Source organism: Dama dama, chromosome X (assembly GCF_033118175.1).
Source record: "Dama dama isolate Ldn47 chromosome X, ASM3311817v1, whole genome shotgun sequence".
In the NCBI taxonomy this organism is placed as follows: domain Eukaryota; kingdom Metazoa; phylum Chordata; class Mammalia; order Artiodactyla; family Cervidae; genus Dama; species Dama dama.
Genome location: NC_083714.1, coordinates 89808561 through 89829126, shown reverse-complemented (window position 1 = coordinate 89829126; position 20566 = coordinate 89808561). Strand labels below are relative to the sequence as shown.

Below are 20566 nucleotides of genomic sequence, written 5' to 3'. Positions count from 1 at the left end.
AAAGTGAATGAGGGGTTGTGTTCACGCCCTCGCACCTCCACTTCCATGAGCTTCTCCACTTCCTCACCCTGGTGACCACAGTCCCGGGCCCCTCTCTGCCCAAGGGTGGTGCTGATGCTGGTGCTGGACTTCTCCCCGGGCACAGATTACCTACCTGTCTCGGTGGGCAAAGACCTCAGCCAGAAGGTCTATGCCAAATTTACTCACTCAGACAACAGTGAGATGGGCTACACCACCAGGCAATGACCACTGGATCAGCTGTAGACTAAATGATCAAGCCCACCTGCTCCAGGGAGGGGTCTGAGTGTAAGGAGTAAGTCCCACGCATGTTCTTTTCTGACCCTGAAGTCTCTGATGGTTCCACCCACACGTAGTCTGTCCACCTGGCCTCATGCCAAGAGGCCTGGAAGGGAATCAACGTGAGAATATGGGGCAAGTGCTCCCCATTGTCCAGGTGCAGTCACTCCTAACTTTGCTTCCTCAGGGCACCCTTCTTGCGCCCCTGCCTCAGGAAACTCATGTTGGGCGGTCTCCTATTTCTAAGATGAGCAGCAGTATCCCTGGTGCTCGCCAGAGCCACCCTTCCCATTTTCATTCATCCACACCCTCAGCAGTTGGCAGATATCATAGCATGGCAAGGTAGGATCCAGAGCCTCCTCCAGAGACTCCAACTCTCTGAGAGTCCCAACACCCTGTCCTGAGGTTTGGTGACTCCTGCATCATTCCCCTCCTACGTTTTGGGAATGTGACACACGCCCTTGAATATTGGGGATGCGACCCTTGCTTCGGCTCACTCAATGCCTTACAGAATCTGGACCAGTCTCTACTTTCTTTACTCCCCGAATCACATCCTTATGCCTCAAGGGCCTTATCTTTGCTGACTTTTATTCACACAGAGAGATGTCCAGGCACCAACTCTGAATGTGCTACCTACCCTCATACCCCCTTCTGTGTAATAAAACCCTGGTCTTTCAGTAATGGTGTCAGGCAGAACCTACCCTCAGTTCACTCCAGCACAGATCTGTCTCTCTGAGTCTCAGGCTGGCACAGTCCTGGGGTGCTGGCTGAGGGAAAGGAAGTGCTCCCCAAATTCCAGTGAGGGGGAAATTGAACACAGAGTTCAGACTCATTGTCATGTGCCCTAAAGAAGTAGTCTGGGATACTGAGCTGGGATACTCTGGGAAATATCATTTGTTGGAAGATCTGTGTCATGGGTCTGGTGGAACAGTATTTGACGGGGACCCTGCAAGAACAGAGACTTACTAACCACACTTGCTATAGAGCATGATGGGCCCATTTCCACTCAAGGGTATAGAGAGGCTCAGGCTGGAGGCGAGGGTGGTCAGCTGGCTAGGGCAGGGAGGATGTGAAAACACTGAGGACTCCACCATCCATCTCTAGCTGCCAGGGTGCAGTCTGACCCAGGTTGGCACCAAACAGATGCATCTCCTGACCTCCAGCCCAGAGACTAGCCTGTCTCCTGTGTTCCCTGTTCCTTCCCTCCTGCTCCCCAGCTCACTGGGTCCAGGCTTCATGCCCAAGCCCTTAACTGAATCCAACGAAGGAGAAGCGAAACTATTGGTGCCTGAGTCTCAGGGCTGAGGGCTAAAGAGGAGAGGAGGACTGAGTGCAGGTTCGAGCGTGCGAGGTGGGACTGGGGCGGGGGTGGAAATGGTACCGGCAGTAGGGACTCCAATGAGAGGGCAGAGCCTGGGAAGGGAGAGATGAGGGCACCTCTGCCTGTTTTCACCTGCTGAACTACACGTGCATGCAAGGTCACCAATGGCAAGTCAGGGGAGGGATCGAGGGTACTCCAATGGAAAAGAGAGTGGTCAGGGTAAGTAGGACAATGAGTCCAGTGGGCCAAGCAGGATGGGTTGGAGCTCTGTACGTGAGTCATGAGTTCCTTCCAGTGGGGAGGCAGAATGTCAGTGATGGATGGCCGGAAACGGCAAATCCCAGAGGAGCGAGTTTAAAGAACTAGAAGCAGGCCTTTAGGGGAATGGGAGGATGGGTCAATGTGACCAGACAAGGGCCTCAGTGAACCCAGACCAGAGGCACTCTTGTTTCCCTGCTGGCCTGGATGGGAGCAGAGGCTGACCCAGAGTCCCCAACACAGGATGCCAGAGGTAATGTTCTGCAACAGGCTCTGATATGGAGTGGCTCCCCACCAGGCCTTGCTCCACTCCCCTTACCCTTACCTCCCAGAGAGAGGGCAGAACACAGAATATGAGAAGTCCTTTAATCAGAAACTGCTGTGAAACTGGGGCAGAGAGGGAGAAATGGTTAGTATACAACCACCTCCCATATCCTCCTCCTTTCCTCTTCCCCGGGCCCTCCATCCCAAACCAGGTACCTAGACTGGCAAGGGAAAGACTTTCCTCAGTGGAAAGGAGGTGGGCTTCTTCCCTGGGGTGCCCAATGGGGGCGGGTGGGGGCACACATGTCAGTTGCACTTGGACCCAGATCTCACCATGGGATTTGGGTGTGCATTCACAGGAGCAAGAAAAAACATTACCTGAGGACAGCCCTGCCTTCCGGGGGGCTGCTGCCGCCTTTTCGATCTTGGGGGATGGTCAGTTGGTTCCTGGTCACCTGACAGGGAAAGGACACACAATCCAGCTTCCAGGTTCCCAGTGAGGTGGAAACTGCCAAGCAGGCTCTAACGTGAGGTGAGGCAGTACCACCCTCTGCTAGCATCAAGTCTCCCCTGCTCTGGCTGGCAGGCAGCCCAAACCTTCTCTCTGGGCCTGCCCCTCCTATTCCTTAGGGGAAGCCATTTCACCACGATGGATCCTCTGTGTTCGAGCCTCCCAGAGCGGCAGCCACAGCCAGCACCTGGGAAACCAATGTGGGCGAACAACACTTCACAGAAAAGGCTATTAGCCTGCAGGTCTACGCCCAGAGTAGCTGTTGGGGCACTGCCACCGATCACCCCTGCCAAACAAATTCCACACAGAAGGTGATGGGGCCAGGTCCAGCCCTGTTGACACCTTGTTTCCCATGGGAGAAGCAGCCTGAGAGCAAGGCTGAACCCCCGGAAGAGAGAGGGAGTCAGAGACAGATGTTTCTGCCCTCACCCCTGGCCTCCTCCCCCCATATCAAAACCCAGGACACTCACCTGATGGGCCAGGCCCTCTGGGCCTGACTTCTCCCTTGTTCATGGCCACAGGCTCTGAGTTTCCTGAATCCTGTGTGCCTCTGATGTTGAGGTTGGCCCTTCCGGATTCTCCATGATGCACCAATGGAGAAGTTGGCCATGGCCTGTCAGTGGTAAGCTAAAAACAAGATTTCTCACTGATCTGGAGTAAGGATGTGTGTGTGCGTGTGCGTGTGTGTACCAGTGCATTTATATGTCTGTCTGTGTGTGTGAGAGCTCACATGATTCAAGACGGAGCTGAGGCAGGAAACTGGAAAGAGAATTGAAAGGCTGATCTCTTTAGCACATTCCCTGTCAGTCAGCCCCAGGCCAGCAGGCAGAGCTGAGCTGGGGACAGCAGTGTGGCACTGAGAAAGCCTGGGGCCACTGTAAGGAAAGTTTGGGGAAGAGCTAGGAAGTAGGATTCAGGAAAGTCATGTGTCTAAACACCGAAGCTCTGTGAAGCTTTTAAGGGGTCCCTTCAAATCAATTCAGCTACCAGCTCTCCCTTCCACTCCAGCCCCAGCCTCATGGAGGAGACTGGAAACAGGCCAAGGGTGGAGAACCGAACCCAGCACACCCAAAGTGCTACCTTAACGTTTGTCCCTAGTGAAAGAATCCCAATCTGGCATCCTAATGACCCAGCGACCGAGGGCCACACGGTGACGACCCCTGAGGGATGGAGAGAGGGAATATGGGGTGAAGACCTGTGTCCTGGGGAGGGTGGGAAGGGGAAGAGTGGGGAGAGAGGAGAGGCCTAGCCTACTCACTTGGCCCTTTGGGAATGGGTCTCTATTTGGGTCGTTGTCTGCTCCTGACACCGCCATTGCTGCCACCGACTCCCGGGCCTGCCTAGCCACGGATTTCTTCCCAGCGCCGGTGTGCTTGGACTCTTCAGCTCCCCAAGGGACCAAGGGAGCAGCAGGATGCTGGAGATTGGGGGGAAGGTGGCCGGTTCCAGGGGAGTGGCCGAGATTCCCTGCCCCCAGGAAGGGAAGCTTCTCTCCATGGCAGGTTTGGAGATGCCCTCAAGGGATTTCTTCTCCTGGACCCCCTTCCTCCTAGGAGTGGGCCAGGCCGGCTGCCTGTAGCAGCAGCTGCAGTAGCTGATGCTACTGCTACACGGGTAGCTGGGCAGGCTGCCCCCCTTCTCCCAGAGCACAGTCTGCATTTTCTTAGGGGGAGAGATGTCCTCCTGTTCTGCATCGCTCTGCCTGCCCTGCCTTTCCACAACCGAAATTAATCCTCGGGGAGCCGAGGACAGGCAAGTGCCTGGCACATTAAGGAGATTCTCCCTGCCTTGGACATTCGAGCGTCTGGGTGTGTTCCTGGGATCCTCGGGGCTGTTGAGCTTGGCCTGGCCTCTGTCTTTGGGATAAATGCTCACCCTCATCCGCTCTATCTCACTGAACTCATCAGAGGACTTGTGGTCGGCAGCAGCCCAACTGGGCTTTCTGAGGGGGGCCACTGGCGATCCACAGCCACGTTCAACCTACTCTTAGTGCCTCTCTTAGGGTTCATCCAGGCCTGGCTCGCTGACCCGGAGAGGGACGGCATCAGCCTGTGCCGTTTCCCCACATGTCTGGGCGGCACCGCCTCGACTGCGGGGACGTGCCTCGAGGTCCCGCAAGGCAGACACTTCGCCGACCACATAGCTCTCCTGGGACAGGTATCTGCGGGTGCCCAGCACGTTCAGGTCGGCCAGCTGCTGCAGGATGGCCGCCACTGACTCGTCTGCCAGCTGCAGGCCGTCCCCCTGGTCGTTGGCCGGGGATCCAGGCCAGCCTTCCCGGCCCCACAGCACCGGCCCTCCCGCTTCCAGCACCTCCCGCTCTGAGTCGAAGCCCTTAGGGTCTATGAAGCCATCCCCGCCCTCACCCTCGCTGCTTCGCGGTGCCCCTGGCTCAGGGCCGCCGCAGGGGCCAGGGTCGGGTCCCCGCGGGGCTGCGGAGCCGGCCTCAAGGCCGCTGGTCTGCTCCCTGCGCTCTGAGCTGAAACCTGCTCCGGAAACAGACACCTCATCATCTGGGGAGCTCCTGTTGCAATCTAGGTGGCTGTCGGACCCGGGGTGGCGACGACGATTTATCAACCAGGTCGCAGTGTCCGCTGTGGTGGTGGTCAGGGTAGACGAGGCTGGGGGTCGTCTGGAGCTCACCATCAAGCACCAGCGGAACCACAGGCAGGAGATGGCTGCAAATAACGCGAGACTTTCAGCGTGCCAGAGCTGCCGCCTCCTCATTGGTCCGGTTCTTGCCAACTGGCACGCGCCTTGTTTGGCCGTCCCCTCGAGGTGTAACCAATGGGGTCGAGGGCCTCCTCTGGCTTGCTGCCAAGCCCAAAGGCCATCCTGGCAGTTGGCGAGTTGGTGGGTGAAGGTGATGATGCGAGTGTACCTCTGTGAAGCCTCTCTTCCCACCTCCTCCGGTCCCACCTCCGCTTTCCTGTTAGAGTCACAGCCCTGAGCCCTGACTGTGTACAAATGGGTGGAGCAGGAGACAGGAGGGTACTGAGGGCGCTGGTCTCCTGGGAGCTGAGGATGAAACGTCAGGATGGAGGCGCTGGGTGCCTAGCATGTGCTGAAAGCATTTGCCTGCCACCCTTCCACCACAAGTCTTATGACCCAGTGGGAGAGTGGGCAGAGGAATCCCACACTCAGTGGTGAGTGGTCGGCGTACTTCTCCCTAAGTGGCCAGAGGACAAAGGGATTGTAGTTTTGTTCTGTAACATCTCTGTCTCAACTGCTCCATCAAACGTTCTTGGCAGGCAGATTTGAGGGACAGACTGGGGTTGACCTTGCTCCCTCAGCTCTTTCTCCGATCTGAGGCAATTGAAAGAAGAGAGAATCTTAGTGTCTGGTTACACTCACAAAGGTGCTCATGACTGCTGATTCTGGAGATGTAAACTAAAACAACCAATCAGGTTTCACACACTAGGAAGACAACCTTCCAAGAGGTTAACCATTCTGAGAGTGGGAGAAGTTAGGAGCAAACCCCTGTGGCAGTGGTACAAGAAATCTATTTGGGAGGTAATTGGGCAGAATCTATGAAAAGCAACTTATACAGCAGGGACCCTGTGCCTGGCACTCAATGCTTCCTTGTGACACTCCTAGGACTATAGTACCAGTGATTACCAGTCTCTTACAGGGGAGGAAACAGGTACTGAGAGGTTCAGTCACTGAACCAAGGTCATTTGGCCTGTGCAGATCAGTGGTAGCATTAAAACCAAGCAATCTGACTCCAGAGCCCTTGCTTTGATCCAAATATCTTAAAACTAACAAACAAACAAAAAAGAAACCTCCTTTTATTCTCTTCCAGCAAGTCTGCTATCTGGCACATTCTCTATAATGAGGGTGTGTTTCTAAGATGTCTATTTTAGTCCATTGGTCTATTTGTTAATATGGCAGTACCACACAGTTTTGATTACTGTAGCTTTGTAATATATTGAAATCAGGAAGCGTGAGTTCTCTACTTTTTTCTTTTTCCAAATTGCTTTTCCTATTAAAGATCTCTTAGGATTCTATTTAAATTTTAGGATGAAGTTTTCTTTTTCTGTAAAACATGCCATTGGGATTTTGATAGGGTTTGCAGTGTGTAGATCAGCCTGGGTAGTGTGTTGGAAGAACAGATCCAATGGAGTGTGTGTGTGTGTGTGTGTGTGTGTGTGTGTGTGTGTAAAAAAGAATTGACTCATTCAGCTATAGAGGCTGGTAAGTCCCAAGATCTAGAGGGTGAGTTGGCTAGCTGGAGACCCAGAGAGCCAGTGGTTTAGCTCTAGTCCAGGTTAGAAGGCCTAAGAACCAAAGCAATAGAGCTGATATTTCAGTTTGCGTCTGAAGGCAGAAAAGAAGCTGACGTCCCAGTCCAAAGGCTTTCACACAGGAGGAACTCTCTTACGTGAGGAAAGTTTGCCTGTTTTGCTTTATTGAGACTATCAACTGATTAGGTAAAGCCCACCCACATTATCGGGGGGAAATCTGTTTTATCCAGTTGACTGATTTAGATGTTAATCTCATGGGAAAGCACCCTACAGAAACACCCAGAATAATGTTTGACTAAATATCTAGGCACTCTGTGGACCAGTCAAGCTGACACATAAAATTAACCATCTCAGGACAGTATTTCGTATTCCAGTCTGTGTAGACAGATGTCTTTCCATTTGTTTGTGTTTCCATTTATTTATATTTCTTTTTAATTTCTTTTAGCAATGAGTTGTAGTTTGTAGTGTACAAGTCTTTTGGCTCCTTGCTTGAGTTTATTCCTCAGTATTTTATTCTTTTTTGATGCTAATGTCAATGGAATTGTTCTCTTAATTTCATTTTCAAATTGTTCTTTTTTAGTGTGTAGTGATAAAACTGAATTTTGTTTCTTGATTTTGTGTCCTGGAACTTTGTTGAATTTGTTAGTTCTACCAGTGTGTGTGTGTGTGTGTGTGTGTGTGTGTGTGTGTGTGTGTGTGTGCGCGCGCGCATGTGTATAATCTTTTGGGTTTTCCATGTACAAAATCATGCTATCTGCAAACGGAGATAATTTTACTTCTTTCTGATTTGAATGCCTTTAATTTCTTCTTCTTTCTTAATTGCTCTGGGAGGAAGAGCTTTTCAGTTTTTCACCACTGAGTATGATGTTCGTTGTGGACTTTACTTATATGGCTTTTATTGTGTTGAGATAATTTCTTTCTACTGCTAGTTCTTTGAGTGTTTTTATCATGAAAGAGTGTTGAATTTTTATGCCTCTATAGAGACGATCATGTGATTTTTGTCCTTCATTCATGTTAATGTGTTTTATTGCATTGATTAATTTTTCTATGTTAAACTATCCTTGCATCCAAGGGATAAATCCCATTTGACCGTGGCACATAGTCCTTCTAATGTGCTGTTGAGTTCGTTTTCCTAGTATTTTGTTGAGGATTTTTGCGTCTGCATTCATCTGGGAAACGGGCCTGTAATATTCTTTTCTTTTGGTGCCTTTGATATCAGGGTAAAATGAGTTTGAAAGTGTTACCTTTTCTTCAACTTTTTTGGAACAGTTTGAGAAATATTGGTATTGATTCCTTAAATGTTTGGTGCAGTTCTCCATTGAAACTATCTGTTTCTGTTTTTTTTTTTTTTTTTTTCTGTGTGTCTGTGGGGGGAGTTAGTGATTACTGATTCAATCTCATTATTGGTCTATCAGGTTTTCTATTTCTCCTTGATTCGGTTCTGATAGATTGTGTGTTTCTAGGAATTTATTCACTTCTTCTAGGTTGTCCACTTGCTTTCCAAACAATGGTTCATAATGTCCTCTAATAATCCTGTTTGTTTCGGGGGCATTGGTTGTAATATCCCATCTTTTATTTCTGATTTTAGTTATTTTCGTCTTTTTCTCTTAATCTAAGTATTTGTCAGTTTTCTTGATCTTTTAAAAAACCAAATACAGTTATGTTGATTTTTTTCTGTTGTCTTTTCTGTTATTTTTTTATCTCTGCTTTAATCTTTATTTATTCCTTCCTCTGCTGGCTTTGGTTTTCATTTGTTCTTTTTGTAGCTCCTTGAGGTGTAAAATTATATAGTTGATTTGTGATCTTTCTTCCGTTTTAATGTACTCATTTGTAGTTATAAACTCCCAGCATTGCTTTCATTGTACCCCATAACTTTTGGCATGTTGTGTTCTCCTTTTTCCTGTCTCAAGATGTTTTCTAATTTTCCCTGTGACTTCTTTTCTGACCCATTGATTGCTTAAGTATATGTTGTTAAACTTTCATACATTTGTGGAATTTTCCCACCTTCCTTGTGCTGTTGCTTTCTGGTTTCATTTACTGTGATCCAAAAAGATACTGTGTGTAATTTCAGTTTTCTTGAAGTTGCTAAGGCTTGTTCTGTGGTTTAACATGTAGTTTATGCTGGCGAATGTTCCGTTTACACAGGGGGATGTGTATTTCACTGTTGTTGGATGGATTGTTCTGCATATGTTGTTAAGTTCAATTGGTCTGTAGCCTTGTTAGGTCCTCTATTTGCTTGTTTGGTTGTTTTTATCCATTATTGAAAGTGGGATATCAAAGTGTCTTACTGTTATTATGTGGCAATATATTTCTCCCTTCAAATATGTCAACATTTGCTTTCTATAGTTAAGAGCTCTGAGGTTTGGTGCCTAAATTTGTGTAATTGTTATATTATGTTGATGAATTGACCCTTTTAGCATTATATAATGTCCTTTGTCGCTTATTACTGTTTTTTTTTATTTAAAATCCATCTTATCTGATATTAGTATAGCCATTCCTGCTCTCATTTTGCATGGAAAATCTATTTCCATTCTTTAATTTTCAGCCTCTGTGTGTTCTTAGACCTAAAGCGAATCTCCTGTAGACAGTGTATATGGATTCTGTTTTTTCCCTAATCATTCAGCAAATCTATGTATCTTGGGAAGTTTAATCCATTTACATTTCAGGTAATTATTGATAGGATGGACTTTACTGCCAATTGTTAATTATTTTCCATATGTCTTGTAGCTTTTTTTGTCCCTCCTTTCATCTCTCATTGCTTTCCCTCCAATTTTGTTGATTTTCTTTTTTGTAGTGATATGTATTAATCCCCTTGTTATTTCCTTTTTTATAAATTCTACAGATATTTTCCATGTGGTTACCTTTGGAGTTATATAAAACCTCTTTAAGTTATGCACTATTTTAAATGGCTGAAACCAGCTTCAGAAACATATAAAAACTGAATTCTTTCCCAGCTCACTCCCTTTTTATGTTATTAATAACATACATCTTTATATATTTTATACCCATTAATATAGGTTTATAATTATTTTTTATGTTTTCCTTATTTAATTCTATTCACCAAAATTCTCATAGTGTTTGGTCCATGTATTTGTCTTTACCAGAGAACCTTATATTTTGACATGGTTTCAGAGTGCTGTTTACCATCCCTTTGTTTCAATTTGAAGGTCTTCCTTTAGCCTATCTTGTGGAGCAGGTCTAGTGGTAAAGAACTCCATCAGCTTTTGCTCATCTGGGAACGTTTCCAGTCTTGTGGAAGTCGGGCCCAGGATCTGAGATGGCTGTGCAAGTGCAATATTAGACAGTTGTGTGGGTGAGGTTATCTTCCTTTCATCGCTCTCTGTCTCTGCCTCTCTTCCTGTATTCTCTTGCATGATAAGACTTTCTATGTAGAAAGAGTAAAAAGCACATATAAACTTAAAAATAACCTAACTGCCCTAAACTACACTTTTGGTTGGCACAGAACTCACTTTCTGAAGAACCACATACAACTGTTTGACCAAATGTTTCATCACCACATACCTAAGAGTGACAACTTTTCAACCTGCCATAGCTTTACCATTATGGCTCCAAGTCCAATCCTTCCTATTCAGCCAATTCTAAAACTTTAGATTCTGTAACTTACAGCTTGCACTTTGAGGTACCAAATTCCAAATCAATTAGAATCTGAATTTAGCTCCAGTAACAGGGACTCCAAAAACAGTAGCTTAAACAAATTAAGTAAAATTTTTTTTTTTCTATTTAAGGAAAAGCCTGAAGATGGGCAATCAAAGGCTGAAATAGTACTTCATGATACTTTCTGAAATTCAGACTCCTTTTGTATTTCTGCTCAATGTGAGAATGATCATTTAGCCTTCACATGATGGCTGCCTGAGCTTCATCTTTCACATCTGTCTTCAAGGCAGCAGAGAGGAAGAGAAGGTAAAGAACAAAAGGAGATGGGTCAGCTGATTCAGCTCTCCCATTCATGTTTCTTTGCCATAAAATATATTTGTATCAGCATTTAGGTAATTTAAGATAGGAAAGATGATACTCTGATTGCACTGCTAGTTTCAGCAAAGTATACTTTCAAAGAATGATATATCCAGTGTGGAGTTGGCAGTGGTACATCAAAACAGATGTTAAACAAAGAGCACTCAATCTGCAAAGAGATTTACAATAATAATTTAAAGCTTCATGATCTAGGATCATTCCAATTTAAAACACTATTAAATGAGACCATCATGAAAAATAAAATCAACTTGTGATTGTAAGAAAAGGAATATAGGGCAAGAAGAAAACTAGAATTTGTTGAGTTAAGAGTACGAGCTTTCCAGAAGATAGATATTATTCTTGAGTGGGAAACCTTGCAGATACAAAATAAAATCCAAATATTTGATCATGTAATACAAATTTTACCTGAAATAAAGCCAAAGCCATAGATTCTGGTTCTGGCTTGTCAGCTATTCCCTGCACTAACTTATCTGCAGAAGCATCTGGCCAATTTGTACCTAGTGAGCCTTTATGCATGCTAATGGGGTCCAGGTAAAATGAACCTGTGTACAGAGCATTCTCCACCCTGGGGGAGTTATCAGTATACAATAGGAGTTCATGTTGGTCCTTTAATGGACCGGAACCTGGTGGTCCGGAGTCGACGATGAGAAAGTGAAAGAAGGAAAGAGGCTAATAGTCCCTGGGTTATGCAGATGGCTTTTGCATTTCAGGGGATCAGCCAGTAATAGAGAGATAGAGAGAAAGAGAGGAAGAGAAAGAAAGAAAGACACGGGGACCCAAGCTCTGATGGAGGAAAGGTGTTTTAATCAACATGGTGTGGGCATATATACTGTCTTACAAGGTAGTTATTCTTAGCAAAGAGAAAGATTAAAATGCCAGACTTACAAAACATAAGTCGATCCTTATCAAAGAGAGAGAGTCGTAAACAATCACTTTTACCATATGGTTCATAAAAAGGAAGAGGGTACTTATCACCATATTGAAAAGCTAATGAAGGACGTGCCTGGATTCCTCAGCCCCTGGAAAGGCGTGCCTCTCCTCTTAATTCCTGAATGTTCAGGAATTAATAAGGACCAGAGGATTCCTGAACCACATCACATGCTTGCAACACGTGTTGGGAAATGCAGATTAAGAAAATTATCTGAAGAAGATGGGATTCAGAGTAGTGGTGAGTAAGCATATTTCATTGATTCTAAGACAGGCTTTTTGTTTGCTTGTTTTGTTTACATTTTCATGTTTCTAAAATGAGCATACTTTTGACAGTGCCAGCTGTTGGTGACCTGTCAGTTTTATGATGTAGTTTTCGTTACTTATAGGCACATGAAACCCTCTTAGAAAGCATCTCCACTGACAGAGTGCAGATGGGGATCTCAGTAGTTTGGAAGGAAATCCTGGACCCAACAGTGAAGCTCTCTTTATAAATGTTGCCCCACCAAAGACTTGCATGTGGTGCAAAACTAGCAACACTGATAATTCTGAGTTGAAAGGGACTAGTAAAATTCTATACTAAATATATATAGAAAGAACTCCTGGAAATGTTATATTTTTTTAAAATTTTTTTGTGTATCTCTAAGAGATTTACAAAATAATTGTAAATTATATTCTTCAATAAGAACAAGATAAGAACATCTAAATGATAAGGGATTGACTCGGTTGTACGACGCTCAGGAATTGAGCCTGAGGAAATCATTTAAAAGAAAAAAAAAATTCTCTGTGTATAAAGAGGTTTGCTCACAGCAGTGTTGTTTATACAGGCAAAAACCCCTGATAGATAGTTACATTTTCATCACAAAAGCTACTAATATCTGTTGAATGTTTACTATGTGCCAAGCCCTCTACATACATGTCATTTGATTCTCACAACAGCCATGTGAAGTAGACACTAATCTTATTCCTATTTCATATACGAGACACAAGTCCGTGATAACTTGTCCAAAGTCAAACAGTTAGTAGGTGGTGGAATCAGGATTTAAACTCTGGTCCTGGGGTTACAACTCTGTGTTATGCAACTATTAGAAAAAGAAGTATGTTGCAATAAAAATAACATACTGCACTGTTCTAAGCAAGATCTCATGAAATCTGAAAGTATCCAAAAATGCTGCATTAAAACATCAATGCACAGAATAGGTTTCAGGCAACCAGTAGGTCCAATGGCTCTGGATCTTTCTTGGGTTATGGAACTTGTGTTAGTCTGTTCAAGCTGCCAAAACCAAATACCACAGGCTGGATGGCTTAAACAAAGAAAATTTAGTTTCTCACAGTTCAGGATACTAGAATTCCAAGATCAAGGTGCCAGCAAGTTCAACTCATGGTGAAAGCACTCCTCTTGTATTGTAGTTCACCACCTTCTCTCTGTTTCTTCACATAACATTTCCTCTGGGTATGTATGGAGAAAGAGAGAGAGAGATCTCTGGTAGCTCTTCCTCTTATAAGGATATCAGATCCTATGGGATTAGGGCCCCAATCTTACAACCTCTGTGTGTGCTGTACATGGTTTCTCAGTCGTGTGTGACACTTGGCACCCCATGAACGATGGCCCACCAGGCTGCTCTGTCCATGGGAATTCTCCAGGTAAGAATACTGGTGTGGGTTGCCATGCCCTCCTCCAGGGGATCTCCCCATCACAGGGGTCGAACCCAGGTGTCCCGCATTGCAGGCAGATTCTTTACCATCTAGACACAATGGAAGTCCAAAATGCTAGGGTAGGTAGCCTATCCCTCCTCCAGGGGAACTTCCCGACCCAGGAATCTAACTGGGGTCTTCTGCATTGCAGGCAGATTCTTTACCAGCTCCCTTAATTAACCCTAATTACCTCTCTAAATGCTCCATCTCCAAATTTAGTCACATTGAGGGTCAGGGCTTTAAGATAGGAATTTGGGGGCAACACAATTCAATGATAGGACTCCTTTGAGAATCTAATGAAAGCTCCTTACACCCTCCAAGAAACTGTACACATTGCCTCCCACAACTTTGCACACAATTTCAGGACGTTCTTGGACCCCAGGTTGAGAGCCACTGATCTAGGTCACCTTCGTCTTTACCCAGATGGAGAAACAGACGTTCAGAAAGTGGAAGTGCTTTTCAGCAGGTTAGGAGAGAGGTAGGTTTCCTGATTCCTCATCAAGTGCTTGCCCTACCTTACTCTGCCTTGTGTTAGGCCTGTTAGGTCAACAATCCACAGTGACCACAAAACACTAGAGATTCTGTGGATGCAGTGAAGGGGAGTGCTTCACCTGGGATGCTCAAGTGAGTGAACAAGGCTCTAGCTATAACTGACAGTAAGTGGGCCAGATTTCTTTGATTCAACTAGTCGCGAGTTTGGGAAATAGCTGCACCAACTTCAACATACATCCACAAGAGATCTGAGTGTGAAGAGATGGAGGTGCTTCTGTTCTAACTAATGACAAAGTGGGAACTGAAGGGGTATAGTTGAATTGTCTTCTGGCCTTGACATGGCACTGTCCCTCTACTCTCAGATTCCTCATTTGTACACCTCTCAGGAGGAGACCTATTAGATTTCTGCATCAGATTATCTAGCTCTAATATTTTGTCTGATTCTGGGGCAGGAACCACGTGGGAAAGATCTGTTGAGGCATTTGGGTCCTAGAATTATGGGCAAACATTTTTTTCCAAAACATCTTCTGACGGTGTCCTAGAATTAGCAATAAAGGAAATGTCATTTAAAGAGAGGAAAATTCCATAAGAAGAATCTGAGTAGACCCTCTACATACTCAGTCATTTAAAGTAAAGTCTCGACATAAATGTTTACTCAATGTTTGCTTCAGGCCCATCCTTAAAAAGGGAGGTGAATTATGGTAGCTGGAATTTTAAACAACAAGGTTAAAAGATAGAACAGTATTTTTAATAGGAAATGTTATTTTATTTTTAGGCAGAGAGGTGACCCCAGAGAATGATTTTGTTTCATTTCATCAATCAAAGAGATTTGAAAAAATGACATTCTTCCTGTTGGCCTTATCAATGCCACAAACCAGTGTGGAGCCTTCACTTGGACCACACGTCTAGAAACAAAAGGAGGCTCACCCAATGTGGGGTGGAGGCTATCATTTCAGGAAAATTCTTCCAGTTTTTCTCGGTACAAAGAACAAGGGAAGGGATTGAAGTGTTGTGCACACACACCTACCACGTCTGTGCCAGTGGAAGGTGGGAGCTCACCCAGTCTAGCACATCAAAGGTCTCAGTTTCTGTCTGAGGAGAAAGAGGAAGAAAAGAGCTGCTGCTGCGGGGAGCAGGGGTGAAGGCTGATGTTAAGATAGCAGTGTCAAACGGGCAAGGGAGATGCAGCCCATCCAGCCACCACCACCATCACCATCACCACCATATTGGCTCAAATAAGCCCCTCAGTCCCAGTAGTTAATAAGCTAATCACAAAGAACAGAAGAACTCCGAAGGCCTGGCATCTGGCCCTTCCCAACAAACAGCCTTAAACGGTACTGCCCTCAGCTGGACAAATAGGTATGTTACAATGCAGGCACATTACTCTGTATTTTTGGCCTTCATTTCTTTTTCACAGGTTCTTGGTGCTCCACCTCTGAGAGGAAGTGGATGGGAACGAAGAAGTCTCTGATAAATTGTAACCAAATACAACACTTCTGTGGGTTTCAGCACAAATTCACAATTAAATTCTGACTTAAAATGTACTACCCAAATATGGAATATTTAATAAAAATTGAGATTGATATTATAATTATGTGTGCACCACGTTCTTATTTTTAGCAAACAGCTATGAGTTCTTGAAAACACAGCTCTTAATATAAGTGATATAAGATTACTAACCTCAATCTTTCTCGCAAATTATACTGAAATGTAACACAGACAGAGAAGAAGTTGCAATATATATGTGTAGTGTAATAATTGATTATCAATATATACCCCCAAGTCACAGAACAGGATAGTGCTGGCTTTCCCTAAGACTTCTGAAGTTTCCCTTTCTTATATTAGCCCCATTCCTTCTTCAAGGAGAATATCCACACTCTTACTTTTGTGCCATCCTTTCTTCCCTTTTCCTCAAAGTTTTGTATTGTATATATATCTTTAAATGATATGAGTTAGCGTTGACAGCTATTTACAGCTATATGAGTGAAAGTATTAAGTGTATGTGTTTAATTTCTTACTTTTTCAATCAGTGTTAAACTTGTAAGCTTCATGCTTATTCTGTATAGTTCTACTTTGTATATTTTTGCTGATGGAATTATATTTATTCATATGAAGATGATCTCCCAGAATCTTGGGCTTTGATGGTCAGCACGACTTACTTTTCGGAGGGCCAGAGCGCCGTAGGAAATAGACACCACTCTTAAAGGGGACATACAACATCTCACATGCTCCAGGACCCAGGGCTGAAGCAATAATTTGAAAGGAGCCTGGCCAGAGGCAGCTGCCGATCTTGGAGAGCCTCCCAGAGAGGCATGAGGCAGCTGGACTCACCCTGGGGACATAGACACTGGAAGCAGCCATTTTGCAGAGCTCCTTCTACCACATGGTCACTGGTGCTAACAAGTGCCGTTTTGGAATCCTCCCTTAGCTTATTAGCACCTGTGCTCAGACCTACCAGTCAGCCTGTAGGCAGTAATACTAGGGCAGGCCAAGCTACTAGCCAGGCAGAGACACAGCCCCACCCACAAGCAAGCCTGCTGCCTTAAGAGTCCCTGGAGCTGGACCTGTCAATCAGAGGCCCTGACATACCACACTGGCCCTATACACCAGTAAGAAGGCATTAAGCCAGGACTCCAGGGTCCTGCAGTCAGAGACCCTGGGACCTAGTTCCTGCCCAAAGCAGGTCATCACTAGCCCCAGGACCAGTTATACCCATCAGTGGGTAGGCAACAGCCCTAGTACACCCTGGACCACAGCCCCAACCAAAAGTGGCCCAAAACACCAACTCCTAGAACACTCCAGGGCCCTGAAGCCAGCAAACCCAAGAACCAGCTCCATCCATCAGCAGGCAGACAACAGCAACTGCGGTAACTCCTGCCTTTCAGTCTGCCATACCTGGAAAAAGGCCACCCACCAGCAGGGCCACACCAGCACCGGGAGCCACTGAGTTCCAGCAAAGTGTACCAGAAAGTAGACACCAGGTCTGGAACACTTTGGAGCTCTCAGCCAGCAGCTCTGGAATCTGGCCCCACGTAACAGTGTGTGGACACCCGCTATGGGACATCTAGGACCCCACCGCCAGCCATGTTAGGAACTGTCCCCACCCAACAGTGAACTGTGACCAGCTCTGGGACCCCAGGGCCCTGCAGCTAGAGACCCAGGAACAGAAACAGATCTCTACACACTAGTGAGCTGGCACTAGCCCCAGGACACCGTGGACCCCAAACTCGTCAATGGCAGAACAAACCAGCCTCACGATACCTTGGCCTCTCAGCCAGCTGCCTCCAGAAACAGCCACACTCACCAGCGGGACAAGCAAAAGTTTGGGATACCTAAGAGCCCATAGCTAGCCCTACGAAACAATTGGCCTATGCTAGATTTGGGATTTCCAAGCTTGCACCTATTCACAAGAGAAACAGGCTCAAAAAATCCTCAGGGACACAGAGCCAGCAGTACCATCACCCCACCGCACTCATAAGTGACTGGCAGACTCCACACAAAGCAGCGCCTGGCAAGCAGTCAGACTGGAGGCTAGCTAGCCCTATGAGACCATGCTTCACATACGGGGCATCCCTAGAGCATATAGCTCTGGTGACCAGAGGGGGGTGCACTGCAGAGATGCATGGGATGTCTCCTACAAAAGGCCATTCTTCCAAGAATGGTAGATGTAATCAACCTACTGAACACATAGGATTAAAACCACAAATTAGACAAAATGATGAGACAGAGGAATATGTTCAAAACAAAGGAGCAAGGTAAAACCCCCAAAGAAGCACTAAGTGAAGTGGAGTTAGGCACTCTCCTTGAGAAAGCATTCAGGGTAGGGATCATAAACCAGATCAAAAAACTCAGGGCAAGATTGGATGCACAGGGAAAGGAGTTACAAGTTTTTAACAGAGAATTGAAACTCTAAGACGAGAAACTCTAACATTCTTAGAGGAAAACAGGCAGAATATTCTGATATAAATCACAGCAAGATTCTCTTTGACACACCACTTAAAGTAATGGAAATAAAAATAAAGAGTGGCATCTAACTAAACTTAAAAGCTTTAGCACAGTAAAGGAAATGATAAACAAGGTGAAAATACAACCCTCAGAACAGGAGAAAATAACAGCAAATTGAACAACTGACAAAGAAGTAATCTTCAAAAGATAACAAGCATCTCATGAAGCTCAACAGCAGAAAAACAGGAAACCCAATCAAAGACTCGGCAAAATATCTAAATAGACATTCATGCAAAGAAGAAACAGAAGGCTAATAAACAGATGAAAGATGCTCAACATCACTCATTATAGAGACGTGTAAATCAAAACTATAATGAGGTATCACCTCACACCAGTCAGAGTGGTCATCATCAAAAAGTTATAAACAATAAATGCTGGAGGGGATGTGGAGAAAAGGGAACCTTCTTGCACTATTGGTGGGAATGTATATTGATACAGTCAGTATGGAGAACAGTGTGGAGACTCCTTAAAAAAAAAAAAAAAAAAAAACCAACGAATTAGGAATAAAACTACCACAAGACCCAGCAATCCAACTACTGGACATATACCATAAGGAAACCATAATGGAAAAACATGCATGAATGGATAAAGAAGTTGTGGTACATATATACAATCGAATGTTACTCAGCCGGAAAAAGGAATGCATTTGAGTCAGTTCTATTGAGGTGGATGAGCCTAGAGCCTATTATACAGAATGAAGTAAGTCAGAAAGAGAAAAACAAGTATCGGATGTTAATGCATACACATTGAATCTAGAAAGATGGTATTGATGAACATATTTGCAGGGATGAAACGGAGACACAGACATCCAGAACAGATTTGTGGACACAGTGGGGGAAGGAGTGGGTGGAACAAATGGAGAGAGTAGCATTGAAACACATACATTACCTTATATAAAACAGATAGCCAGTGGGAATTTGTTGTCTGACAGAGGGAGCTCAAACCTGGTGCTCTGTGACAACCTAGATGGGTGGCATGGGGTGGGAGCTGGGACGGAGGTTCAAGAGGAGGGTACAAAAAACAGAGGAAAGGGACATATATATAGCTATGGCTGATTCCTGTTGATATATGTCAGAAACCAACTAATATCTTAAAGCACTTATCCTCCAGTTAAAAATAATCAATAAAATAGTTTAAAGAAAACCAAAAATAAAAAATCTATAGGAGTGTCCCAGAGGTCCCTGAGGTTGTCCTCATTTCTTTTGATCCTTTTTTCTTTTTTCCTCTCTGCTTCATTTATTTCCACCATTTTATCTTCTACCTCACTTATCCTATCTTCTGCCTCCGTTATTCTACTCTTGGTTCCCTCCAAAGTGTTTTTGATCTCATTCATTGCATTATTCATTTTTAATTGACTCTTTTTTATTTCTTCTAGGTCTTTATTAAACAGTTCTTGAATCTTTTCAATCTTTGTTTCCAGGCTATTTATCTGTAACTCTATTTTGTTTTCAAGATTTTGGATCATTTTTATTATCATTATTCTAAATTCTTTTTCAGGTAGATTCCCTATCTCCTCCTCTTTTGTTTGACTTGGTGGGCATTTTTCATGTTCCTTTACCTGTTGGGTATTTCTTTGCCTTTTCATCTTGTTTAGATTGCTGTATCTGGAGTGGGCTTTCTGTATTCTGGAGGTCTGTGGTTCCTTTTTATTGCGGAGGATTAACCCAGTGGGTGGGGTTAGACGACTGGCTTGTCAAGGTTTCCTGGTTAGGGAAGCTTGCGTCAGTGTTCTGGTGCGTGGAACTTGATTTCTTCTCTTTGGAGAGCAATGGAGTGCCCAGTAATGAGTTTTGAGATGGGTCTATGTGTTAGGTGTGACCTTGGGCAGCCTGTATGTTGATGTTCAGGGCTATGTTCCTGCGTTGCTGGAGAATTTGCGTGGTATGTCTTGCTCTATACACCATGGAATATTACTCAGCCATTAACAAGAATTCATTTGAACCAGTCCTAATGAGATGGATGAAGCTGGAGCCCATTATACAGAGTGAAGTAAGCCAGAAAGATAAAGAACATTACAGCATACGAACACATATATATGGAATTTAGAAAGGTGATAACGATAACCCTATATGCAAAACAGAAAAAGAGACACAGAAATACAGAACAGACTTTTGAACTTTGTGGGAGAATGTGAGGGTGGGATATTTCAAAAGAACAGCATGTATACTATCTATGGTGAAACAGATCACCAGCCCAGGTGGGATGCATGAGACAAGTGCTCCGGCCTGGTGCACTGGGAAGACCTAGAGGAATCGGGTGGAGAGGGAGGTGGGAGGGGGGATCGGGATTGGGAATACATGTAAATCCATGGCTGATTCATATCAATGTATGACAAAACCCACTGGAAAAAAAAATAATAAAAATAAAAAAAGAAAAAAAAAATCTATAGGAGAACCAAACCGAGCTGAAGAGTACAATAAGTGAAATGAAAAATACACTTCAATGGAAGGTGAGATGATACAGAGGGATGGATCAATAAGCTGGGAGACAGAATAGGGGAAATCACTGAAGCTGAACAGAAAAAAGAAAGAATAAACAGAAATGAGGATGGTTTCAGAG

At 44.8% G+C, this 20566-nt stretch overlaps 1 pseudogene; it reads right to left on the bottom strand.

The window, feature by feature from the left end:
• Positions 1–265: 265 nt before the first annotated feature.
• LOC133052756 (uncharacterized protein CXorf49 homolog) lies at positions 266–5378 on the bottom strand (annotated as a pseudogene).
• Positions 5379–20566: the final 15188 nt, after the last annotated feature.